General features: G+C 37.7%; 1 long non-coding RNA gene across 3 annotated transcripts in view; it reads right to left on the bottom strand.

Annotated features, from left to right (window-relative positions):
- Nucleotides 1-6,404: 6,404 nt before the first annotated feature.
- LOC127483572 (uncharacterized) overlaps nucleotides 6,405-26,962 on the bottom strand; it is a 41,114-nt gene continuing 20,556 nt past the window's right edge. For 2 of the 3 annotated variants that reach the window (XR_011381274.1, XR_007909987.2), the window contains one exon: nucleotides 7,619-16,661. This is a non-coding gene — a long non-coding RNA (uncharacterized lncRNA). Of the gene's footprint in view, nucleotides 7,587-7,618; nucleotides 16,662-26,962 lie in introns of those variants that run through there. The other variant, XR_011381275.1, reaches the window with a different exon arrangement.

The following is a 26,962-nucleotide window of genomic DNA, read 5'->3' as shown; positions in this document are numbered from 1 at the left end:
GGCACAGTGATTACATTAATCTACAACATGGAACACTAGCATACTATTTTGGAGTGTCTGTTTGAGTCCTGGCTGCTCAGCTTCTGATCCAGCTTCCAGATAACATGCCCGGGAAGGCAGCGGATATGGTCCAAGTACTTAGGTTCCTCCTCTCAAATGGCATATTTGGATGGAGTTCTGGCTGTGGACTGATCCAGCTCTGGCCATTGTGGGTGTTTGGGGTGTGAACCAGCAGATGGACAATCTTTCCCTTTCTCCCTCCCTCTGTGTCACTCTGGCTTCAAATAAATCCCTTTAAAATTAAGGAAACCATGTTTAAATTATCTGGACTATTCCAATAACTTCTAAGTTAGCATATTTCCTTCAGGTTGTCTTCACCTAAGTCAAACCACACATTACTACCACAAGCACCTTCATAAAGAATTACTGCAATAACTTCTTTCCCTAACCAAACACTTTTTTAAAAAAAGATTTATTTATTTATTTGAAAGTCAGAGTTACACAGAGAGAGAGAGAGAGAGAGAGAGAGATAGGAGAAAGAGAGAGAGACCTTCCATCCTCTGGTTCACTCCCCAGAAGACCGCAATGGCCAGAGCTCTGCCTATCTGAAGGCAGGAGCCAGGAGTTTCTTCCGGGTCTTCCACCTGGTTGTGGAGGCCAAGGACTTGGGCCATCTTCTACTGACTTCCCAGGCCATATCAGAGAGCTGGATGGGAAGTGGAGCAGCTGGGACGTGAAGCGGCGACCATATGGGATGCTGGCACTGCAGGGGGCAGCCTCACCTGCTACGCCACAGTGCTGGCCCCCTGACCAAACACTTTGAATGTGCTTCCCTTTGCCTGCAAGACAAACACTGCTTTCCCAGCTGTGTTTTACAAACTTCTCCATTCACCTCTTTCTGCCAAACTGGCATTGGTCTCATAATCAAATATAACATCTTGAGACAATTTTATTTATATGATGTGTAGGCACAGGTATAGCAGATATGCACACTGATGGGGTATTTTAAAACAAAATATTCCAGGATCCCCCAGAATTAAATTTCATCAAAGAAGAGTTTCACATCAAGCATGCAAGATGTGGATGTCTGCTGCCAACGTCCTTTGCATCAGGACACTTGTACTCTTTGCTTTAGACAGCCAAGGCCACTTTCATGATTATTTCTTCTTTCTATGATCATTTCCCCTCTCTTCCTGTAAAATTTTTGATGGTTAAAATGAGGTCCTTAAAGTTTCATTTCCTAATCTTGGTTCTCTAGGCAAATCATGAGAATGAAAACAAATCTACAGATATTAAATCTGCTTTACATGGTGCAGGCCTTGGGGAGCAGCAGGTTAAGTCAGCAGTTGGGATGCCAGTGTTTTGTATGAAAGTGCGGGGTTCAGCTCTCCCCTTTGCTTCCCAGCCAGCTTCCTGCTAATGCACATCCTGGGAAGCAGCAAACAATGAGTGGAGCTCCTGGGTTTCAGCCATCCATGTGGAAGGCCAATCTGGATTCCTGGTTCCTGGCTTCAACCTGGCTCAGCCCTGGTTGTTGTGGGCATTGAGAAAGTAAGCCAGCAGATGGGAGACATTCATTCTCTCCCTCTTTCTCTCTCCATTTCAAAAAATAAAAATAAACTCTTTTCAAAACCCATAATCTCCAGAAAGAAACGGATTTATTACCTTGGATGATTTCAGACTGGTAGGAAGAAATTTCTCTAAGAACCATTACCCCGAGTCTCCTGATAATTTTGATGCTAATGCATATTCTTCCCACAGTTCACCATGATATCTCTTGATTTTAACTGTTTTAGCACAGCTATTCATTCAGTGCATAATTGAAATTCTACTACAAAGACAAAAGTCACTAGACGTTCTGATGCCAATCATGCTCAACAAGTCTGGGATCACAGTGGATGCAGGTGATGGAGATACATTAGAGTCCAGAACAAAACCTCGGTATCTCTATTGACTAAGAAGGTGGCCACAGAGACCTTAAAAGACTAAACATTTTCTCTGGGACTCCAGCATTACTTTGACCTCCTACAGCTTTTCCTTTCCACTCTTTTTTAATGACTTTAATCCCTACAAAATTTCCTCCCATTTTTTTTTTGTTTGTTTGTTGGAACAAACTGTCCAGCCCACATTGCTAAACTGCAGTCATTTGCATGAACTACTCTTGAACTGGATAAAGTTTAGCTTATTCCTGTGGTTAAAAAATCTATAGAAATTCTTGCCGGCACCATGGCTCACTTGGCTAATCCTCCGCCTGCAGCACCAGCACCCAGGGTTCTAGTCCCAGCTGGGGCGCCAGTTCTGTCCTGGTTGCTCCTCTTCCTGTCCAGCTCTCTGCTGTGGCCCAGGAGTGCAGTGGAGGATGGCCCAAGTCCTTGGTCCCTGCACCCACATGGGAGACCAGGAGGAAGCACCTGGCTCCTGGCTTCGGATTGGCGCAGTGCGCTGGCCATAGCGGCCATTACGGGGGTGAACCAACAGAAGGAAGACCTTTCTCTCTGTCTCTCTCTCTCTCACTGTTTAATGCTGTCTGTCAAAAAAATAATAATTTTTTTATAAATCTACAGAAATTCCTATTTTTACCTAAGATGGGCATTGCTTTCAAGTTCTCATTCTACAGCATTCCATGCATAGGCTTGGATTTAACATTACTGGTTGATCTGCTTCAACATTATTTTTATCAAATCATGGAATTGGTTACTTGCAGAGCCCCAGTTGACACATTTTTCTGTTAACCAGCACACAGTTATTGATCTGTGACACTGTTGCATCATTACAACTGCCATACAAATTCAAATAAGAGAGATGATTTTTTGGGGGGTCTGGTGATATGTGACAGAGGATACATTTAAGAAAATCAAAAAATCATGCCTAACGCTCCAGATGTAATGTGTTTCAATAAGTCACTACAAATGAATAGAAAAACAATCACAATTTTTACTAAGCAGTATAATGAAAACTCCTTTACTTACTCTTTATTTCTGTTTTCATTCATGGAAGGCAAATAATAGTCCTCACCTCAAAGCTCTTTGTGTAGGAATTTTTGCCTGTGTAGAAATAAAGAAGTTTGTTTTTAGCACCCAAAATGGCAAAATAAGCCAGACATTTCAGTTCCTTGGGAATCTACAATTTATGCCCAGGGCAATGTAAATAAAGGTTAGAGCATTCTTGCAGTTTGCTTGAATGGACACTTGCAGCTCCCAAGTGCTGACCTCACCAGAATCTATCAGATGTGGAGCTCAGGATTACAATGACAACCAAAGTTTCTTACTCCCAGGAAACTGATTGTAACAGGGCAGAGTAAACATTAATATGATAGAATACATACTATTTCTGTAATATTTGACCCATTGCTTTTAATTTAAAAAAGACCTTTGGTTTTCTACCTTATTGTAATTAAAGAATCAAAGTATAATTCACAGTACTTTCGGCTACTTTCAGCAGATGTGGCAAGATGTGGTTAGAAAGGAAGTATTTACAGAAAAGATGAGAACAATACTGAGCCTTAGCTAATTGTAAATAATGAGTAGTAAAACTGAATAATTTTTCACGGTCAGATTTAAAGAAACAACTCTGGAAAGACGAGACACATAAAAGGACAAATGCTCTATATCACCCCTGCTTGAAATGACAAATCAGTAAGCAGGTACAATAGAGAACACTCTATTGCTCAGATCCCTGACTCAGGACCAAGGCATTCACCCATCTGCAAAGGTTCATGCCTGAATCCCTGTCTAAATAATATTCTCAGGCCAATAGGAGTCTCCTTGCTAAAGGTTCTATCTCCATCCAAAGCATTTTTCTTTGATTGGTGATTAGGGGAGTATGAAGATCATATCTTGTCTTGAATTAGATCATACAGGAAATTTCTGAGCTCTTTATTAAAATTACATTGCAGGGTGCTTTTACCTCTGCCCAGTCCGATTTCTCTCTCTCTCTCTTACACTTGTGAGTTCCAGGAGCACTCCAAAATCAATTCCTGGACACAGGCTCCCTCTCCATGTCTATTTCTAGGGAAGCCTGACCTAAGAGTCTTCTTGAGAACAAAATTTCAAATTAACAACTCTTTCATATCAGTCACAAAACCTCCAATAACAGACTCTTTGATCAAAAAGACAACTGGCTGAATAATCACAGTACATTTAATGTCAACATCAAAAAATTTGCATCCTAGGCTTAATTTTCTTGATCTTACTTTGAACACCCTTGGTGCCATGATTCTATTTTTGGATACTGCAATTTTAGATAAATGTGCATAAATTGGAGAGGTTACAAAGAAAGACAAGTTAAATGATTAAATAAGAATAAAATTAGTATAAAAATGCCAGGAACATTTAGTCTTTTGAAAAGAAAGGCAAGGACCCATTTTAACAACAGCCTTCACGTATGTGCCTGTTTATTCAACATGAGTAAAAGATAGATGGCAGTAATGTCAAGATTGTGAAGGACAGACAAGGTTAACTCACCACAGGCCTAGACTCCTGCAGCATTCTTGTACCTTATCACTTAGTTTTCACCCTTGTGACAGCATCCGGAGTGTTCTTTACAAAAGCACAACAAATCAGCTAACTTTTCATTTCCAGTCTGTCCCTTCTCTCTTCACCATATCTTCTCAAGACCAATAGGCACTCCAAGATCAAGTGCTGGCTGCTTCTGAGGTTTGACACTTCCCATTCACCACTTCATCAATTCCATCTTAAGGGCTTCACAGAAATCAAGCCACACCAAGCTCAGGGGTTACCTTGGCTATATTGGCTGCCCAAATATTATTCCTTTTTTTTTGAGCTTTTTATTCTTTAAAATTATTTTAAATTATATTTAAGGTGTACAAATTTCATGCATTTCCAAATGTTCTTACCATAACTACTGCAAACCCATCCCAGCATTCTGTCCTCTGTTCAATTGCACCTCTTCTTCAAGTACTTAAACTACCAGGCCTGGTTAAGCTTTATTCTCTTACACCATTTTCAATTCTTCAGAACATTTATTCCTGATATTCTAGTGCTCTAAAATATGCATACTTATGCACTGTCCACATATATATCACTATATATAGATATCATGCATGAAAATGTAACATATACAGATACACACTCTTATTTGTTTAGACACCTGTGTCTACCAAAATATAAGCTCCATGAGGGTGAAGTCCATGACTGTTACTTTTTTTTTTTTTTTTTTTTTTTGACAGGCAGAGTGGACAGTGAGAGAGAGAGAGACAGAGAGAAAGGTCTTCCTTTTTCCGTTGGTTCACCCCTCAATGGCCTCTGCAGCCGGCCTGCTGCGGCCGGCGCACAGCGCTCATCCAAAGCCAGGAGCCAGGTGCTTCTCCTGGTCTCCCATGCGGGTGTAGGGACCAAGGACTTGGGCTATCCTCCACTGCACTCCTGGGCCACAGCAGAGAGCTGGACAGGAAGAGGAGCAACCAGGACAGAATCCGGTGCCCCAACTGGGACTAGAACCCGGGGTGCCGGCGCTGCAGGCGGAGGATTAGCCTAGTGAGCCTCGGCGCCAGCCCATGACTATTACTTAGTGTCTGTATTTCCAGTGTCTACAAAAGTAGCACATACTTGATAGTTATTCATTAAATATTTGATGACTAAATGAATGGATAAATGTGATCTCTGCACCTTATGTCCTCTTTGAACCAATTTCCATAAGTTACTTCAGCCAAAAATTTGTGGAATTACTTAAGTAGAATATATGCTTGGTCTTTCTCTCCTCATCCCGCTACTATTCATACTTACATGGTGATCCTCCAGCCTCAGCTACTTTTTTATATTTTTAAGAATAGGGAGAAGATTATTAGACTCATCTAGACCCATTGTCTTTTTGAGGAACATAGTATTAAGTGCAATATTAGTTTAAATTTAATGCTGTTAGTTTACTTAAATCCAAGAGCAACTGTTTTAGGTTCTTTAAAACCACAAGGCTATACAAGATAGCCAGGGTCTCTTGGAGCCAGTCCAACTCTCCCCAGGTGCTCAGCCCCTTGCCCTGCCAGCTCTGAGTTAAAGCTTGCACCCACCCTGAAGGTGTGATTTAAAGCCACAAGGTTGCACAGGCAGCACAAGAAGCTATTATTGGGTGAAATGCCAGTTGGCCTGGAGACAGGCTATCCAGCCACAGCTGGCAGCCTGCTTGGGAAGAACATTCTACCTATATCTGAAGGGGCCCATACATAGACTCCCAGCCCCACTGGCCGGCCTCAGAACCCTGGAACCGGAGTTCTTCCTTTGTTTTTTCATATCCCAGAGCACCTGAAGCTAGTACCACTATACCCTATTCAACCATACCAGGTCTCCCTGTGAAACTGATATTTTTATTTCAGAGTTTCTCATTTTTTAAATTATTACTTTTTAAATTTTAATTAATTAATTTGAAAGCCAGAGAGACAAAAATAGAGATATTTTCTATCTACTGTTCACTCCCCAAATGCCTACAACAGATGAGGATGGACCATTCCAAAGCCAGCAGCTGGGAATTCAGTCCAAGTTTCCCAAATGAATGACAGGCACTCAATCACTTGAGCCATCACCTCATGACCCCAAAGGTGTGAATTAGAAGGAAGCTGAAATCGGAAGCAAACTTCTTTTTTTAAGATTTATTTATTTGAAAGTCAGAGTTACAGAGAGAGAAGGAGAGGCAGAGAGAGACAGAGGTAGGTCTTCCATCCACTGGTTCACTCCCCAGTTGGCCGCAATGGCTGGAGCTGTACCAATTTGAAGTCAGGAACCAGGAGCCTCTTCTGGATCTCCCATGCATGTGCAGGAGCCCAAGGACCTGGTTCATCCTCCACTGCTCTCCCAGGCCATCGCAGGGAGCTGGATCAGAAGTGGAGCTCACAGTACTAGAACTGGCGCCCATATGGGATGCCGGCACTGCAGGCGGAATCTTTCCCCATTATGCCACAGTGCCAGCCCCAGAAGCAAACCTTACACTCAAATATAGTCACCCTAATATGTGATGCCAGTGTCCCTAGCAGCCAAACATTCACCCAGGAAATTATATCTCAATAAATATAATTTTCACCATCCAGTGAGTATGTGTGTATATGTGTACATGTATAGTATTTTTGAAATGTGTGTGCACTTGAGCTTGCTTGTATGTGTAAGTGTATACATTTGTGATACATGTATTTTGGTACAATTTTGAGTGCATATTTTATGTGTGTTCATGTGAACATACATGACAGTGTTTGTGTATGCTTTCAATAAGGCAGAGATACGGTTTTTGGGGGATATGCGTGAATATGATTACAGGAAGAATTAAGATGTACCAGAAACTGAAATACCTGAAAAAAAGGAAAAGATCAAATGAAGTAGAGGTCAAGCAAATGAAACAAAATAAACCAATTCTATTGTCTTACCAAGCTACGTGCTTTAAAACACACACTTTAGCGCTCCTTTATTCTCAACTTTTTGTTTTCTCAGTATGTGTCTTTTGCACCTGCGATGCCTTTGTGCTAGCAGAGTCCTTCGTTAGGAGAGAAGGAGTGCCACGTGTTATTCTCAGATTATCCTCACTTCATGATTCTTCTCACTATCTCTTCATTAGTATCATCCCGAAGCAAAACTAAGAAGCACCTGCTGTAGTGTAGACAGTTTTCAGTTAATTAATTATTAGCTTCAGTGTAAAAGAAAGCAAGCAAGGAAAGTATTAATCCACTAGGGGACTGTGGGGACTGATCTAAAGGATGTGAATCTTTTTATTTCAAAGTAATTTGATTTCTTTGCCTTTTCACTTATGGGACATAAAATTTCTCTTGGGTTCCACTTACATTTTTCATTATTGTATTTAAGAAATTGTTGTAAAAATTCTTTGGATATTGAAAACTGCCAAGTATGAAGGTACACTATATACACATACACAGCACAGCACAGATGCCATGATCCTTATAATCATTCTGCAATTTTCTCAAATTCTCCTTTAACGTTTTAAGCTTATAATTTGCCATTTCGATTCTCAGGTAGGAAAATTCCCTCTAATTTGACTTCAATTTATTGAGCTTTTATTATATAGGGTATCAGGTGGCTGTTCAAGCTCTGAAGTTTATAGACCTGGCTTTGAATTTTTTAATGTTATTGAACAGTTGTCACATTTACAGTTTTGTCTACTAATGGAGCTGATTAAAAAAAAAAACAAACCTTTTGTGTGTGTGTGTGTGTGTGTGTGTGTACAATTTTCACTGAATAGAATGAAAACCATTCCATTTCTAGGATCACATCAGGCTTTGTCTATTGCAACAAGCTAAAAAATAAGTTACCTGTTGCATTTTTGCATTGCCTCATGTACATTTAAGTAAAAGCCATGCAGCAATTATTAGTAAATATGGAGGCACAAACAGCTTCACAGTTCATCTCTGTTCAGATTAGAGAAATTAGGGAAATCCATAAAACGTGTAAGTAACATCAATCCACAAATGAATAGAATCTGCAAATAAGAAACCAAATGCAGTTGGCCTCGTATCCCTTGAAACCTTTGGGTAGTGGATCATCCATGATACAAGGGCACATTAATTTCACTTAGACAAATCCAGCCTTCAGGGACTTAGTCTGGAATTTCTCTTACTGATACATGGAGATGAAAAGTTAGCGCTTTGGACCCAGTGTTGGTTGGAGCCTTTCCTCCTTTTCTGTTGCTTTTAAAAAACATCTGAGGTTTGGTAATTTACAAAGAAAAAAGTTTATTTATGTCACAGTTTTGGAAGCAGCCCAGTAAATTGGGCTTCTAGTCAGGTTCTCCTTGGAACAGCACTACATGGTGGAGACATGGGAAGGGAACAGCCTCCCTTTACAACAACTCACTCTTGAAAGAACTAATCAGGGTGTGTGAGAAGTACAGAAATCCCTTCCAAGGGCAGTGCCCTTAAGGACTACATCATCTACTAGACCCTTCCTCTTAAAGTTTCTACCACCTTTAAACATCACCATCCTGAAGACCAACATTTCAGCACATAAACCTCTGGAAACACTCAGATATTACCCAAACCATAGCAGTCAGTTCATCACAGTCTGCACTCATTTATTTAACACTTTATCCACAAATTCTTACACCTAGGCTTTAAATCAATTATAGAATTATAAGAGAAACAGACATTTCCCCCTTTGTTAGAGCTTATTGTGTATAGGAAGGTAGAGATAACCTACAAATAAAAAACAAGCAAACAGAAATGTTAAATACTCTGAGAATGATACAATGCACAACTAAAATAGATACTAAGCAAATCATTACAAGGAAAGGATACTTAGATTAGCCATGTCAGGCCTATGAAAGGAGTTGGAAATAGAAGGAACCAGAGATGCAAAGTGAAAGTAGGAGGAAGAGGCACCCCATTCTTACTTAGAAGCTGCAGGCTCAGGTGCATCATGGGGTCCTATCAACACTATAATGATGCTTGTTAAATCTATATAAATGTTCTCAACACCTCCAACAACTTAAGGCTAAAGATATGAAATGTGCTACCCAATTAATTGTTTTGTCATCATTTTAAATCAACATTTAGAAACATCATTTTGTTATCATCCCATACTTAAGAGAGTTCGTGTCAAATTCCAAATATTCCATCATGGTCAACGTTTTATATATTATTTACAATAAATGATAAATATGGCGGCGCCGCAGCTCAATAGGCTAATCCTCTGCTTAGTGGCGCCGGCACATCGGGTTCTGGTCCCGGTCAGGGCGCCGGATTCTGTCCCGGTTTTCCTCTTCCAGGCCAGCTCTCTGCTGTGACCCGGGAGTGCAGTGGAGGATGGCCCAAGTGCTTGGACCCTGCACCCGCATGGGAGACCAGGAGAAGCACCTGGCTCCTGGCTTCGGATCAGCGCGGTGCACTGGCCGCAGTGCGCAGGCCGCTGCAGCCATTGGAGGGTGAACCAGCAGCAAAGGAGGCCTTTCTCTCTGTCTCTCTCTCTCTCACTGTCCACCCTGCCTGTAAAAAATAAGTAAATATATATATAAATAAATAATAAATATGACAACAACATACTGAAGTCTCTGTTGAACTTAAGAAACAGACATCACCACTGTGACTGATACCTTTCCAGTGCTCTCCCCAGTATTACCTTCCTCCCTACTCACCAAATGTAACCAGTATTTTGTATTGCATTTTCTCATCCCTTTGCTTTTCTTTATTGTTTCTCCCCCTGAGTTTGTAGCCCTAACTAGGTTTGTTCAGTTTTCCTTATTTGTGGGCCTTGATAAATATGTGTATAAATTCCTTACTGACTGCTTTTTTATTAGTGAATCACATTCAATATCATATTTCTGATGCTCTGTTATTTGTGTATCTATAGTTCATTTAATTTTATTGCTGTTTACTATTCTATTACATAAATTTGTCAAATTAGTTATATCTATTTTCCTATTAATAAACTGGGTGGTTTCCACCATTTTACCACTATCAATTTATAACATTTTCATGAGTATGAAGAATAGTTTCCACATGATATATATGTTGCTACAAAATTTCTGGATTACTGTTGGTTTATGCACAAATTCGAAGATAACATCCTCATATATTTTCAATAGGACTGTACCAATTTTTTTTTTCTCAGCAAGCAAATTGTAAATGTAATCCTGTTCTATACCCTTACCATTTTCAGATACTGTAGTTTCTGCTAATATATGAAATATAAACTGGTATATCCTTTTAGTTTATATTTGAATTTCTTTGTTTTTTTAATCTTTCTTTTTCAAGATTTTATTTATTTATTCGAAAGTCAGAGTTACAGAGATAGTAAGGAGAGACAGAGAGATCTTCCATCTGCTGGTTCACTCTCCAAATGGCTGCAACTGCCAGGGCTGGGCCAGGCCAGAGCCAGGGACAGGAGTTTCTTCCATATCTCCCACATCACATGGGCGCAGGTTTCCAAGCACTCAGGCCATCTTCCGCTGCTTTCCCAGGCACATAGGCAAGGAGCTGGATCAGAAGTGGAGCCCCAAGGACTTGAACTGGTATCCATATGGGATGCTGGCGCCACAGGCAGTAGCTTTATCTGTTACGCCTCAGTGCCACCCCTTTGGATGACTCTTTATATTGAGAAATAAATTTTATTTGTTTATGAATCATTTGTGATTTACATGAAAAAATTGATCATGTCTTTCACTCTTCTATTTTTTAAAGTTTTGGAACTTTCTTATTAAGTTTTAAAGCATTTTATAGAATACTGGCATGTTGGCGCAGCAGGGTAAGCCACTGCCGGCAATGCTTGGATCTCATGTTGGCTCTGGTTTGAGTTCCTGCTGCTCCGTTTCTTACTGACCTCCCTACCAAGATGCCTGGGAAAGCAGAGGAAGATGATTCAGTACTTGGGTCTCTGCACTTATGTGGGAGATTTGGATAGTGTTCTTGGATCCTGGCTTCAGGTTGGCCCAGTCCTGGCCATTGTGGCCCTTTGGGGACTGAACCAGCAGATAGAAGATCTCTCTATATATATCTTCCCTTCTCTCTCTGTAACTCTTTCAAATAAATAAATAAATAATAAAATACTATAAAGCATTTTTAAAATAAAAGATTTAATGCATTCTTCGTATCATTTCATTGTTGGACAGAAGTTTTATTTTGAATGTAACTAAATTTATAATTGCTACCTTTATGGGCATTTGCTTCTTTAAGGAATTTCTCCCTAATCTATGTTAATTTTATGCTAAAATTTTGCTTTTCATATTTGTCTTTCACTTAGAATAATCATTTCTGTGTATAGAGAGCTCATTAAATTCATTCCTTAAAATGAATTGCTATTTTTGAGCCTCTGTACATTCACACTGCTCGACAATATCACCTCACTCATGTACCACGTTTCTGAATGTGCTGAAATATGAACAGGGTTTTTTTTTTTGTCCCATTATTCACTTTTCCTCCCATTTAACCAAGAATACACTGTCTCAGTTGTTATTAACTTAATAATAATTTTATACTAAATAGAAAAATTGCCTCTACTTACTGATTATGAACTTATTTAAATATTAGAATAAGATTTTTAGTTAAGGGGCCAGCGCTGTGGTGCAACGGGTTAAAGCCCTGGCCTGAAGCGCCAGCATCCCATAAGGGCGCTGGTTCGAGTCCAGGCTGCTCCACTTCCAATCCAGTTCTCTGCCATGGCCTGGGATAGCAGTAGTAGATGGTCCAAGTCCCTGGGCCCCTGCACCCACGTGGGAGACCCAGAAGAAACTCCTGGCTCCTGGCTTCGGATCGGCGCAGCTCTGGCCGTTGCGGTCATCTGGGGAATGAACCAGCAGATGGAAGACCTCACTTTCTCTTTGTCTCTACCTCTCTCTATAACTCTGTTTTTCAAATAAATAAAATAAATCTCTATAAAAAAAGATTTTTAAGTTAAAAACTGTTGGCATTCTGATTGTGATTACACAGACTCAATCTAAGGTTTGCAGAAAATTTCATAATATTATGACGCTTTATAAGCATAGTTTGTCACTGGATTTAATTTCATCTTTTATTGAATATTATCACTTTTCCACTTAATTATATTTAGCAAGTTTCAATAAAATTTTTATCATTTTTATGGGGATTTTCATAACTTCGTTACACATACTCAGAAGTGTTTATCACTGTTGTTGCTATTTAAAGTAGACTTTTTCTTCAATAACGTTCATAAGCTTTCAATAGTATTCAGATATAGTTTGTAGCACTTTGACACCTCATTGTTGTTGCTATTCTAACTAATAATTTTTTAATAACATAAATAGAAATGAAGTTGGTTATAGTAATTGTATACTCAATGAATTTGCTGTTTCAGTAATTTCAGTGATGTGTAAATCTGGTGGAATTTCTTTTTGAAATGTCCTCATGATTCCCCCTTGTCATACCTAAGTAGCTTATTCCCGTTTACCAAGTCCCCAATCAAAACAGGCCTGCCTGCATTTCCAGAAAGGCTTCTCAAATCTGCCCTTTGATGAGTAATTTATCAGCTCTAATCTAATCTATAGCTCATTTTTCAAAATTTACTTATTTGAGAGGCAAGGAGATGGAGAGAAGAGAAGAAGAGAGGAGAGGAAGGGTGAGGAGGGGAGGGGAAAAGAGAGGGGAGAAGAGAAGGATATCATACTCAAATCCAAAGTTCTCCCAGTTCTACCTCTGCTAGTTAATTTGTTTTAAGTCTGGACATAATCATATGTAAACAGGAAATACTACCGACTTAATAGGGCAAATTCAATTGACTCAATTCAACAAACATTTACTTAGGTCCTAGTAAATTATCAGCATTTGGTCAGGAGCTGAATACAGAGAGAATAACCCCTGATCTCAAGGAATTCATTATTGTACAACCTGTTGACCATTTGCTGCCATGGGAATTTTCTCTTCCCTCTTATTTACTGTGTTGTTATTTGTATTTTTTTTTTTAACTTTTCCCTGACTACCAGAACCAAACCATCACAGTCCTAATCAGAGCAGCTTTATCCTTCCATTTTTCAGAACCAATTATTCTTGAAAACCAGGCCGGCGCAGTGGCTCAACAGGCTAATCCTCCACCTTGTGGCGCCGGCACACCGGGTTCTAGTCCCGGTTGGGGCACCGGATTCTGTCCCAGTTGCCCCTCTTCCAGGCCAGCTCTCTGCTATGGCCTGGGAGTGCAGTAGAGGATGGCCCAAGACCTTGGGCCCTGCACCCCATGGGAGACCAGGAGAAGCACCTGGCTCCTGCCATCAGATCAGTGCGGTGCGCCGGCCGCAGCGTGCCAGCCGTGGCGGCCATTGGAGGGTCAACCAAAGGCAAAAGGAAGACCTTTCTCTCTGTCTCTCTCTCTCTCTCACTGTCCAATCTACCTGTCAAAAAAAAAAAAAATCTTGAAAACCTAAAACCCACAGATGCTAAATAAAAGACCACATATTCTGAATATATTTTCTTATAAACACAAAGAATGATTCTTTTTTGAAAATAGAAATTTTTCATGAACAAAAAACAGATCAAATTTGTAATGGTTCCTTCTTCTAGTCTTCTTGTGGATACAGTGAAGCAATTGAAACATATATTGTCCTGAGGGCCCTTTGGTCATCAAGAAGGTAGTTATTATTATAGTGTACCCCTTATATAAAACAAAATCTTTCTCAGCTAAATAATATACTTAGAGGGTAGATGTCTTATCTTTCATAATCAGCATTTGTTCCCACTATTAGCAATATGTTCAAACGTAGAATGTCAAGAAAAGCAGACATGTACCTGAATTAACACACAGAACTTGTTCATATGAATATTAACTGTTTCTTAACTAATAAAAGGACAGTGCACTTAGCTGAAAAATTATAATTTATTCCCAGTAAAAATAAATCTTTTAGTAGCTATCATGTCAGAGAAATCCAGACAGTTGTAACTTGTACACAAGGAAAAACAAAAAGATCAGCTTTTAACGTATAACCTTAAACTTTGTACTAATGAGAAACAATTAACTACTTATTGAAGCACTGCTTTGCATATACCATTGTCCTGGGGTTTTTAATTATTTTGATTTTGTTTGTATCTGAGGAGAAACCTCAGATTAGAAACTTGAAGCTTCAGATGAGTATTGAAGAAATCGAAAGAACAAATACTTTGGGGGAAAACAGCTCAAATAGGAATGTCAAATTCCCTGGAGCTATTAGAAAATTCTGACTACTCTAAGCAACCCCAGAGTGTACTTCCTCCACTACATTCATTTGAATTTTCAAGGATTTTTCAGCAAAGACATGTACTCATCTGATAAGAAGTTGAGCATTGTTCATGTGATATTGATATCCAGAATAAGGGTTCCACTCACTCCCATTTCTCACATCCAAGGTGATGCTGTCTGTTTTGTGATAATATTAGTTAATCTACCTAGGAACCACGTAAAAATCAGGGACAAATAGCTTCTCTTTTTCCTTCCACTCTTCATCTTATGCAAATGCCAAATGATTCTTGTTAACAGAATCAATATGGAATATAGCTGGCAAGTAAGCCTGAGAATAAATTCTATGGTTTACTTTCCTTGAATAAAGATGAGGTTTTATAAAACTGAAGATAAATAATCGTCATGAATATATTTTGATATATCAGTATTATTTAGGGTTAACAAAACAGGTCTCAAATATTATCAAGTAGTTTCCTTGAACAAAATGTCATCGTTGTTTTTCTTTAAATTATTTTTTCCTCTTCTATGGAATCTTTTTGTTTTCCCTTTTTAAAATTTACTTAAGAAAGACAGTCATAGAAAAACAGATGGACAGAAATGGAGAGTGCTCCTATCCATTGGTTCACCTCCAAAGTACTCTCAAATAGCAAGGACTGGGCAAGCCTGAAGCGAGGAGCCAGGAACTCAATCCTGGTCTCCCATATGAGTTGTGGGAAACCAATTCTTGAGTCATCACCAATACATCTCAGGATGGGCATTAACAGGAAGCTGGATTAAGCAATTAGAGCTAAGCATTGAAATGAGGCATTCCAGTACGGGAAGTGGTATCTCAGCCACAGGAAAAATGCTCAACCCTAACTTTTTTTAACCCATACAATTACCAAAATGAGATTTTAAGAGTTATAGTCTTATTGATGAGGTAAATAAAATGTCAAAGGTTTTGTGTACATTCACTCCACAGAATACCTCATATTTTGCCCAAAGAAGTAGGACTCACATTCAAGTTTACAAGGCAGCTAAGTTTAATAAATAACAGAGGTGAATCAGCGCACCCCTCTCAGAGCAGCCAGTTAGTCTATGGTTGTGATTCTTTAAGGTGGTCCTTTCTCAAAACTTTCTCTAATATTAGGATGAAAAGTGTGAAAACTATAATTTCTGCCTCCAACATACTCCATATCAATAGTTTCCTACACTATTGCTTGCCATTAGACTACAAATTTTAAAATAAGAGCAAATTTCAAATTTCAAATAGCTATATTCTGTCACGTCTATATATCCTTTCTGTGCCTTTCAACAAATGTCCAAGTTGGGAAGGTGGGGAGTCACATTCAGGCAGCATATGGAGACTGAAAATGATGAAAGAATAAACTCTGCCCATTCCTCTTTGGTGTGTAGATTGTAAAAGTAAACTACACTCTCAGATCAGACCTCAGCATGTATTTTATCTCCTATGTCTACATAAGCTGACTATACATGTTATGCCACATGACACAGAGAGCATAACAGTATATAGGTTTTAAAAATATCATTTCTGTGATTTTTAAACAGAGGTGGGAGAGTAGTTGTGTGCTTACCTTAGAAGACAAAGTAAGAGTTTCTACAGAACAAATACAAAGAATTGTCTGAATCTAGTGACTGGGGTAACTCTTTCCCCAGTAAAGATGCAAAACTGTTTTTGGTAATGACCTATCTACAAAGCCTGCATTTATTAGTCCCAGATTACTTATTCACAATTTAAGAATCATGTATCAAGTCAAATTTCTAGTGATTTCAAAGGTATATATAAATATATATATATGCAAACTATATAATATGTATGTGTGTATATATATTTGAAATTTAGACTGAACCCAATTTAATCATTCAGTACAGGACAACACTGAGTGTAGGGTTGGGTCTACAATCTGTAAATTATCAAGGATTTCCTTAGCAATTTTTATCAGTGAGTGTTTGTCAGTCAAGAATACCAGCTGTTCTTCACAACCAGCCAGTAAAGTAGGTTAATGTCTTCACTGTTGTATAAATGATCTGCCTGAAATTAAGATGATCTGTAGAATCCTGAAACAAATATAAAACAGAATATCTTATTTAAAATATTTTGAAAGCTACATGATAACCTATATAATTATCAGAACAAGTGTAGGAAGTATCAAGCAAAGTTCTTTTTTTTTTTTTTTGTAGGTCTCTTCATTCTGTTTTCAAGTATGCATTTTTTATTTTTTTATTGTTTTTTTTTAACTTTTATTTAATGAATATAAATTTCCAAAGTACGACTTATGGATTACAATAGCTTCCCCCCCATACCGCCCCTCCCCTCCACAACCCTCCCCTTTCTCACTCCCTCTCCCCTTTCATTCACATCAAGATTCATTTTCGATTATCTTAATATACAGAAGATCAGCTTAGTATACATTAAGTAAGGATTTCAACAGTTTGCTCCCACACAGAAACATAAAGTGAAAAATACTGTTTGAGTACTAGTTACAGCATTAAATCTCTAAAATTTCAATTTACTATGTTGATGTGATCAAATGAAAATATGTGGCTTTAAAGGAAAAACTGTAATCATGGAAAAAGTGAACATGCCTGTGTTGTTATTCCCATTCAAATAAGTTATTTAAAAATCTATTCCTAATACTTCTGAAATCACTTTGGTTGGGCAAAGTGTTCAGATCTTATAACTTCCATCTTTATAAGAAAAAAACCTAAATACATCAAAAATCAATGACTTTTCTTGGATTCATCAGAAGATTGAATTCATATGGGAAAATACTATGCTGAATTCTGTAGAGATAGGTAACTATATAGAATCAAAATCCAGATCAGTTTACCCATGACAGAATCCAATGGAGCCACACAATGAGTAGAATACCTTAAAGTGTAATTTTGATGAACTTCTGAGGGCTGAATGGAGACTAGGTTAAGAAAGACAAATCCCTAAAGCCTATATTGTGACAGAAGCTCTACATTATCATAGTTTTTACCTCCAGCAATCATACCACAATCTCATAGTGGAAATCTAGAAATTATCCTCTCATAGCTCTGTCAAAATAGATACTTGGTAATATATTCACAAGATTCCATAACTAATACATGCTTCCCAATAACAAGGCTTTAATAGAGCCTTTGTTTTCTTGGAAGGAAGGGGCAATTAGCAACTCTAGGCATTTCTAGGCTCTCCTAGAATTTGGAAAGAAAAAACAAACAGTAGAATAGTGAAAACAGAGGAGAATGTTTTGAAAGAAGATAGTGGGAAAACATCGTGCCTACCAGGAAAAGATACAAGAAATACTGTCTACTTGGGCAACCATGCAACAAAAAGTATATGGATAGAATATTACATGTTAAAACACTCCAATAACTTAGAATTCTATAGCCTTCAAACTAATTCTTCAAAAATGAAAGGAAAATGAAGACTTTATAAGAAAAACAGAAATTTTGGTAGTTCATTAGAAGCAAACCAGCCCCGTAAGATATTAAGATGTTTTGTAAAAAGGAAAAAATATCAGAAATTTGGATTTATACAAATAGTGATAAATAGAAAAGCAATTAGATAAATAATATATTTCATATTAAAATTCTTGTTTCAAATAATGATTTATTGAAAATAATGACAGCAAATGTATCATGTGATTATATTGTGGGAATAAATGAAATGAATCCAATAAACATTGTAGGGAGTGAAGGGAAGAAAGAAGTAGGAATAGATTTCACTGCTCATCGGGTGAAAGAGTAATATTTGAAAAGTGATTTAGACAAATTGTAATAGTATATTTCAAGTTGTTGTAAACTGATGAAAAATAAATGGGGAGGAAGGAAGTTCAGGAAATTATCATAAAGACATTCCAGAGGATGGTTTGTTGATTTCTTTCAAACCTTGCTCTTACTCAGCAGTCCAGCAATCACACTCCTTGCAATTTACTCAAAAGGGTCGAGTTTACGTCCATACAAAACCTGCAGATAGATGTTTACGGCAGTTTCATGCGTAATTGACAACATAGGGAAACAACTAAGACATCCTTTAGTAGGTAAATGAATAAACGAACTGTGTTACACTAGGCATTGTATGAGAAGTCTCTGTACTTTCCTCTCAATTTTGCTGTGAACCCTAGTGTGAAAGAAGTCAATTTAAATGCTCAATTACAAGTCAGAGAAGGCATAAAAAGTGATTTTTAAAAGAAACAATATGTACCTCAGATAGAAAACAGTTAAAAGCATGTTATGAACATCACACATGATCTGTCATAACAGAATTAAGTGATTGAACATACAAATAGATTGAGAAGAGGGGACAGATTTTGACTGCAAGACTTCTGCACAATTTATATAGCTATTCTGCTGTCAAGGGGGAAGAAAATAAATCTGCAGTCCATAAATGTGGCCTGTATAGAATAAATTCATTCCATAATAATCTATAGAACAGAAAGGAAACAAGATTAACTTTGCTGTGAAGAAAAATGACAACTCCCAACTCAGTCTAGTGGCCAAGGTGTGAATCAAGTCACATTAATATTATGTATATGTGCTGGGGAAGTACATTCACATGATTCACCCCTCTACAATCATGAAATCTGTGCCCTGAGCTTGAAACATTCCCCTGTATGGATGAGTGCTGAGCTATCACTTAGCCCCAAATTCTTCTCCTTCGTTAGGAGAGATCTTTCCCATGTTCTGCCTGCATCCCATATGGGCACCAGTTCAAGTCGCGGTTGCTCCACTTCCAATCGATCTCTCTGCTACAGCCTGGGAAAGCAGTGGAAGATGGCCGAACTCTTTAGGCCCCTGCATCCATATGGGAGACCTGGAAGAAACTCTTGGCTCCTGGCTTTGGATCAGCACAGCTCCGACCATTGTGGCCAATTGGGAAGTGAACCAGCAGATGGAAGACCTCTCTCTTTCAGCCTCTCCATCTCTCTCTGTGTAACCCTGACTTTCAAATAAAATAAATAAATCTTTAAAAAATAAATAAATAAAAATAATTTTAAAAAACTGACAAAGTAATCAAAAACAAGAAAATTTTGAGAAATTATTCCAGCTGATGAGAGCTTAAGGAGACATATTCCTTTTTAATGGGATCCTGAAATGGAAAAGGACTTTAGGTAACACACACCAAAAAAACACAGATAAAGTATGGATCTTAGTTCATAATAATGTATTAATATCATTACATGAGTGGTAACAAATGTATCATACCTAAATAAAATGTTAGTGATAGAGGAAACTTGGCACAGGGCAAACAAGCATACGGGAACTCCGTATTAGCTACTTAATTTTTCTGTAAATCTAAAACTTTTCTAAAAAATAAAATATATCATTTAAAATACCTCTTCATTGTATGCTAGTAGTTTAATACAATCTTTTATTAAAACTCAATGAATGTGTGCCTCAATTTCCTTTTGAGATATGCACTTGCCCTAGTCTGCTTTTTATTTCTATAACTGAATACCACATTCTGTATGAATTATAAAGAATAAAGGTTAATGCAGTGTGAACTTCTGAAGGCAGGGATGTTGAATATCAAGCAGGCCCATCTGTTGAGGTCCTTCTTGCTCATGGAGACTCCTGAAGACTCCCAAGGCAGTGCAGGGCAGTACAGGGTGAAACAAGACATCCTATCTCAAATTTCTTCTTCCTTTAAAGTCACTGTCCCAATGGATTAGGGTCCCATGTTTATGGCCTCATTGAACTTAATTACCTTTGCAAGTTCCATTTCCAGGTTTAAGTTTCCACCCTCTAATAGCTCGCAATGGGGTGAAGTTTATCATCTTTTAGTATTATTCTCATATGATTGGCATTTTGAATATGGATTGCTAAATAGACAAAAAAAATCAATGTATTTAAGAGATTTGGGATGAAAATTTTTTTAACATTTTGATCATGTTTAAGTAAACATGATTTTAAAAGCAAATCTCAAAACCTGAGTGAGTTAGAAAATCTATAAATGAGCTTAAGAAGGGTGAAGCTTGGGGCCCTTCAAAGAACAGTCCATGGGATTTGAGAGCAGAGGTTTAATGGAGATTGCCCTGAAAAGAAAACAGGGAATATACAAAATAGAATGATCTCCTTTCTCTTTTAGGTCTTTCTCTTTCGTATGAAAAGGACTAAAACTGAAGGAACTGTTACTGATCCTGAATCTAGTTTTCTCCACTGCAGAAGCAATGATTGTTTGCTTAACTTATGCACTGGTGTCCTTGCTAGGATTAAAAATAATCCCTCTTTAATTGTATGCTTATTTGCAAAGATGATTCTTTTACTTTCATAGGAATGATGTTTAAAACTATGAAAATAGCAGAAAGTAGATTTTATGATCTAGGACAGAAGGACCAAACACAGCATCTGTGAGGCTTAGTGGTAAGAACAATGAGCCACAGAAAAACAAGGCCCAAGAAATATCTTTTGCAATTGTGTTAAAAGAATTTAGCATAAGAAATTAATCCTATCATTTGGAAATCTGTCATAGGTCCCAGGTAGGAGCAATGCCACCTGGAGAGATAAAGTGCATGCTCAATAGTATTTAGAACTTTACTATCTTCTGTACCAAGTATAAGTTAAAGGCAATTAAGCCAACAACCATTTACATTTCACACTTTTATAGGGGAGCTCTTTACTGTAACTAGAAAACAGTAAGGAAAATGACAGAGATGGTGTTTGTTATTTTTATTACATTAGGAGATTGAGACATAGGAGAAGAGAGAAGGATTTGGAAAGAGAAGGACAGCTCTACAGAACGTGAGCCAAAATGTGATGTAATGTACAGCATGAGGGCTGCCTTGCACCAGTACTTGCACCAGTACTCACCTCTGGGACAACTGGGACGTAACAGTACTCACAAAAGCCTGTCTGTCATAGCCTGTGCCACTAACATTGCATTGCCATGGTCTACTGTGATGTAAAAAAGGGTGGGGATGTAGAATCACTGTTGTGTTCCCCTGCCTTGACTTACAGTTAATGCTCATCTATATTTTCATAGGAGATAAACCATGAAAGAAGTGGAAAGAGAATTCTGGAAATGGAAGACTGGACTGCACGAACCCCTAGAAAGATGGTAGGTTTCATCTGTAACCTAAATTCCCAGGATCACTCCTTGCCCAGAGTGTGGCCTCAGAAAAGATTTGTTATTTTGGATGTGCATTTTGTAAGAAGAGAATTCACTGGAATCAAATGAGTGTGGATTTAAATTCTGACTCTGCTGCTTGTTTGCACTATAACCTAGAGGAATTTATTAGAAACTTGTTTTACATGCATATAAAAGAATAATATTCATATTGTTTATATTTATTTCACAATGTTATAAAGAGAATAAGAGAAAATATTAGCATTCAAAAAAGGTCTAACAACAGATGGCAAATATTAAAGAATTGTAGCTATGATTAGTCATATTTCACATTATTTTCTCTTTCATATGTGTTATCAACATGTTAACAGCAATAAGGAAAATCTCTTTTCCCCTAAATACGTGTACAAGAATGCCCTACCTACATGTGAAAATGTGTCTTTTGGGGGGTTGGCACTGTGGTGCAGCCCTATGTGGGCACTGGTTCAAGTCCCAGCTGCTCCATTTCTGATCCAACTCTCTGGTATGGTTTGGGAAAGCAGTAGACAATGGTCCAAGTCCTTGAGCCGGAAGACCTCTCTCTCTCTGTCTCTCTCTGTGTAACTATGACTTCCAAATAAATAAATTAATCAAAGAAAAAAAGATGCATCTTTTTATCCAAACCTGGGTAACTCCAAATAAAACTGATTTTATTATAATATATGTTTGATATTGAAATTATGCAAAAATAAAATAATGCCACAAATATGTGGGTATCTCCCAAAAACAAAAAAAGACATATGGCAATATACAACCACACCACCAAAAGACTTACAGCTGGGTCACTCTGCATCCTAGCTCTAATCTGCTTTGTCTACAAACCCATTGAAATCATGGAAAAATGTGAAACCAGAATTACCAAAATTTGGTCATTTTCTAACTATAATTCTGAGAACTTCAACCATCACTGTTTCTTGATTTAGGGCTTTTATTTTTGAGAAGCTATGTACCCACTAGAAAAATCTACCCACTAGTTCATTCTCCAAATGCTCACAATGGCTAAGTCTGAGCCGGAGTTAAAGCTAGGAGGCAGAAACTCAATCCATGTCTCCCAAATGGATGGCAGGAACCAAACTGCTTGAGCTGTCACTCTGCTTCACCGACTCTGCATCAGCAGGAAGCTGGCATGAGGAGTCAGAACTGGGGCCTGAACCGTGGGACTCCAATACGGGATGTAGCCATCTTAGCTAACATCTTAACAATTCTATCAAATACCTCCTTACTGGAAATAGGACTTTTGATTTCACCACCTCCCTCAAATAAAATGAACATTTAATAAACAATTGTTCTTAATAGTCAGGATTCTTCCCACGTTGAATAAAACCTTTAGGAAATGCATTTATTCCTACACATTTAGGAGGGAAGTTTCTATATGTATGTATTGTATTTATATATTTCTATGGCTACAAATATTAAAAGATCATCTACTTGACTTCTAGGAGTTGTTCTCCAATAAATATGTAAAGAATATTAATGTTATATTAGTTTCTTGTAGGTGATTCTTTTAAGTTTTTATTTTCCTGCTTGCATTTAAAGAAAAAGCAAAGATATAAAGAAAATCTAGCATGCTTTTCTCCCTGGCTCTGTCTTGTCTCTTAGCTTCAGATAGCTTGTAGCATCCTTTGAATATTTCTTACCATTTATGGAAAGAACAAAATCTCAAAGACTAGCCGTTTCTCTATAGTTACTCTTATTCAAATTCTCTCTCCCCCCTCTCTGTCACACACACACACACACACACACACACACACAGTTTCCTCATCAATGATGTTGCCTGAAAACAAAACAAGATTATTAACTTTGATCAGTGGTTTCCTGAAAGCATGCTTGCTTTCTACTCATTCTGTCATTCACTGTCGAGGTTCAAAAAAAGCTATGGGCTTCTGAAATTTTGGTTAGTGGTAAGGGAAAGGAAAAGAACAAGATAGATACTAATCTGACTAGACACATATCAGGTAAACCATGGACAATATTAATAGTTCTAAATATTAAGTTTAGTTTTGTTTTTACACAGAAGAATTGGTAGGATTTTTCTATTTCCATAATTTTCCTATAGGATCATGAAAATAATGCACACCACATGGTGTCTGTGTGCATGTGATATGTGCTTGTGTTTATGGTGTGTATTTGACTTCTTTAAATGGTAAACATGATTCTCCCAAGTGTTCAAAGTGTGCATAAACTCATTTAATATTTGAGCTCTACTGACAGATAATTTGTTCAGCAAGTGTTAAGAAATCTTCACTAGTACAACCGTTGAGGAAGACAATATGGAGATTCTTCAGAAATCTGAAAATGGATGTACCATATGACCTAGCCATCTCACTCCTGAAAATTTACCCAAAGGAAATCAGCATATGAAAAAGTTATCTGTACCCCCATGTTTGTTGGATCTCAACTCACGATAGCTAAGGTATGGAATCAACCCAGATGACTATCCAGATGACTGGATAGAGAAAATATGGTATATATACACTATGGAATACTACTTAACCATAAAAAAGAATGAAATCCTCTTGGTAACAAAATGGATGCAACTGGAAACCATTACGCTTGGTGAAATGAGTCCATTCCAAAAAGATAAATGTCATATGTTTTCCATGATTTGTGGTAATTAATATACAGAGAACAAAAATTGATGTATATGAATGGAATTGACATTTAGAGATTTGATTGTGATTTATAGTTATTGTCTTTACTCTTCAGGAATGTCTTCAATCATTTGGTGGAGGGTTAAGCTTGTGATTATAACATAAACTGATAGTGTGTCACTGTAAAATTATTTTGTAAAAAGACTGACTTCCATAGTGGCTTAACCAGTTTGCATTCCCACCAACAGTGGGTTAGTGTCTTTTTTTTTCCCTACATACTCTCCAGCATCTATTGTCTGGTAGATTTCTGAATGTGAGCCATTCTAACCAGAGTGAGGTGAAACTTCATTGTCATTTTGATTTGCATTTCCCTGATTGCTAGTGATCTTGAACATTTTTTCATGTGTCTGTTTGCCATTTGGATTTTCTCTTTTGAAAAATGTCTATTGAGGTCCTTGGCCCATCTCTTAAGTGTGTTTTTTGTTTTATTGTTTTGTAGTTTTCTTGATTTCTTTGTAGATTCTGGTTATCAATCCTTCATCTGTTGCGTAGTTTGCAAATATTTTTTCCCATTCTGTCGGTTGCCTCTTCACTTTCCTAACTGTATCTTTTGAAGTACAGAAACTTCTGAATTTGATGCAATCCCAAATGTTAATTTTGGCTTTCACTGCCTGTGCTTCCAGGGTCTTTTCCAAGAAGTCTTTGCCAGTACCTATATCTTGCAGGGTTTCTCCAATGTTCTCTAATAATTTGATGGTGTTGGGTCGTAGATTTAAGTCTTTAATCCATGATGAGTGGATTTTTGTTTAAGGTGAAAAGTAGGGGTCTTGCTTCATGATTCTGCACATGGAAATCCAATTTTCCCAGCACCATTTATTGAATAGACTGTCCTTACTCCAGAGATTGGTTTTGGATCCTTGATCAAATGTAAGTTGGCTGTAGATGTTTGGATTGATTTCTGGTGTTTCTATTCTGTTTCATTGGTCTATCCATCTGTTTCTGTACCAGTACCATGCTGTTTTGATAACAACTGCCCTGTAGTATGTCCTGAAATTTGGTATTGTGATGCCTCCGGCTTTGTTTTTGTTGTACAGATTGCTTTAGCTATTAGAGGTCTCCTAGCATCATTTTTTCCAGGTCTGAGAAGAATGTCTTTGGTATTTTGATTGGTATTGCATTGAATCTGTAAATTGCTTTTGGGAGAATGGACATTTTGATGATATTGATTCTTCCAATCCATGAGCATGGAAGATTTTTCCGTTTTTTGGTATCCTCTTCTATTTCTTTCTTTAAGGTTTTCTAATTTTCATCATAGAGATTTTTAACGTCCTTGGTTAGGTTTATTCCAAGGTATTTGATTGTTTTTGTGGTTATTGTGAATGGAATTGATCTTAGAAGTTCTTTCTCAGCCGTGGCATTGCCTGTGTATACAAAGGCTGTTGATTTTTGTGCATTGATTTTATACCCTGCTACTTTGCCAAACTCTTCTATGAATTCCAATAGTCTCTTAGTAGAGTTCTTTGGGTCCCCTAAATAAAGAATCATATCATCTGCAAAGAGGGATAGTTTGAGTTCTTCCTTCCCAATTTGTATCCCTTTAATTTCTTCTTCTTGCCTAATAGTTCTGGCTAAAACTTCCAGAACTATATTGAATAGCAGTGGTGAGAGTGGGCATCCCTGTCTGGTACCAGATCTCAATGGAAATGCTTCCAACTTTTCCCCATTCAATAGGATGTTGGCTGTGGGTTTTTCATAAATTGCTTTGATTGTATTGAGGAATGTTCCTTCCATACCCAGTTTGCTTAGAGTTTTCATCATGAAAGGGTGATGTATTTTATTAAATGCTTTCTCTGCGTCTATTGAGATAATCATATGGCTTTTCTCCTGCAGTCTGTTAATGTGGTGTATCACATTGATTGTTTTCGAACATTGAACCATCTCTGCATACCAGGGATAAATCTCACTTGGTCTGGGTATATGATCTTTCTGATGTGTTGTTCATTCTATTGGCGAGAATTTTATTGAGGATTTTTGCATCTATGTTCATCAGGGATATTGGACTGTGATTCTCTTTCAATGCTGCATCTTTTTCAGTTTTCAGAATTAAGATGATGCTGGCTTCATAGAAAGGATTTAGGAGGATTTTCTCCCTTGCAATTATTTTTATAGCTTGAGAAGAATTGGAGTTAGTTCTTTAAATGTCTAGTAGAATTCAGCAGTGAATCCATCTGGTCCTGGGCTTTTCTTTGTTGGGAAGGCCTTTATTACTGTTTCAATTTCTGTCTCAGTTATGGGTCTGTTTAGGTTTTCTATGTCTTCCTGGTTCAATTTAGGCAGGTTGCATGTGTCCAGGAATCTATCCATTTCTGATAGATTTCCCTGTTTGCTGGCATACAAGTCCTTGTAGTAATTTCTGATGATTCTTTTTATTTCTGTGGTGTCTGTTGTTACGTTTCCTTTTTCATCTCTGATTTTATTGATTTGGGTCTTTTCTCTTCTTTTTTTAGTTAGTTGGGCCAATGGGGTGTCAATTTTGTTTATTTTTTCAAAAAACCAGCTCCTCGTTTGGCTGATTTTTTGGAATGTTTTTTTGGATTCAATCCTGTTGATTTCTTCTCTGATTTTAATTATTTCTCTTCTCCTACTAGATTTGGGCCTGGTTTGCTGCAGATTTT

This window comes from Oryctolagus cuniculus, chromosome 13 (assembly GCF_964237555.1).
Source record: "Oryctolagus cuniculus chromosome 13, mOryCun1.1, whole genome shotgun sequence".
NCBI classification, from domain to species: domain Eukaryota; kingdom Metazoa; phylum Chordata; class Mammalia; order Lagomorpha; family Leporidae; genus Oryctolagus; species Oryctolagus cuniculus.
The sequence above is the reverse complement of the archived record's forward strand: the minus strand, read 5'-3'. Positions and strand labels throughout refer to the sequence as shown.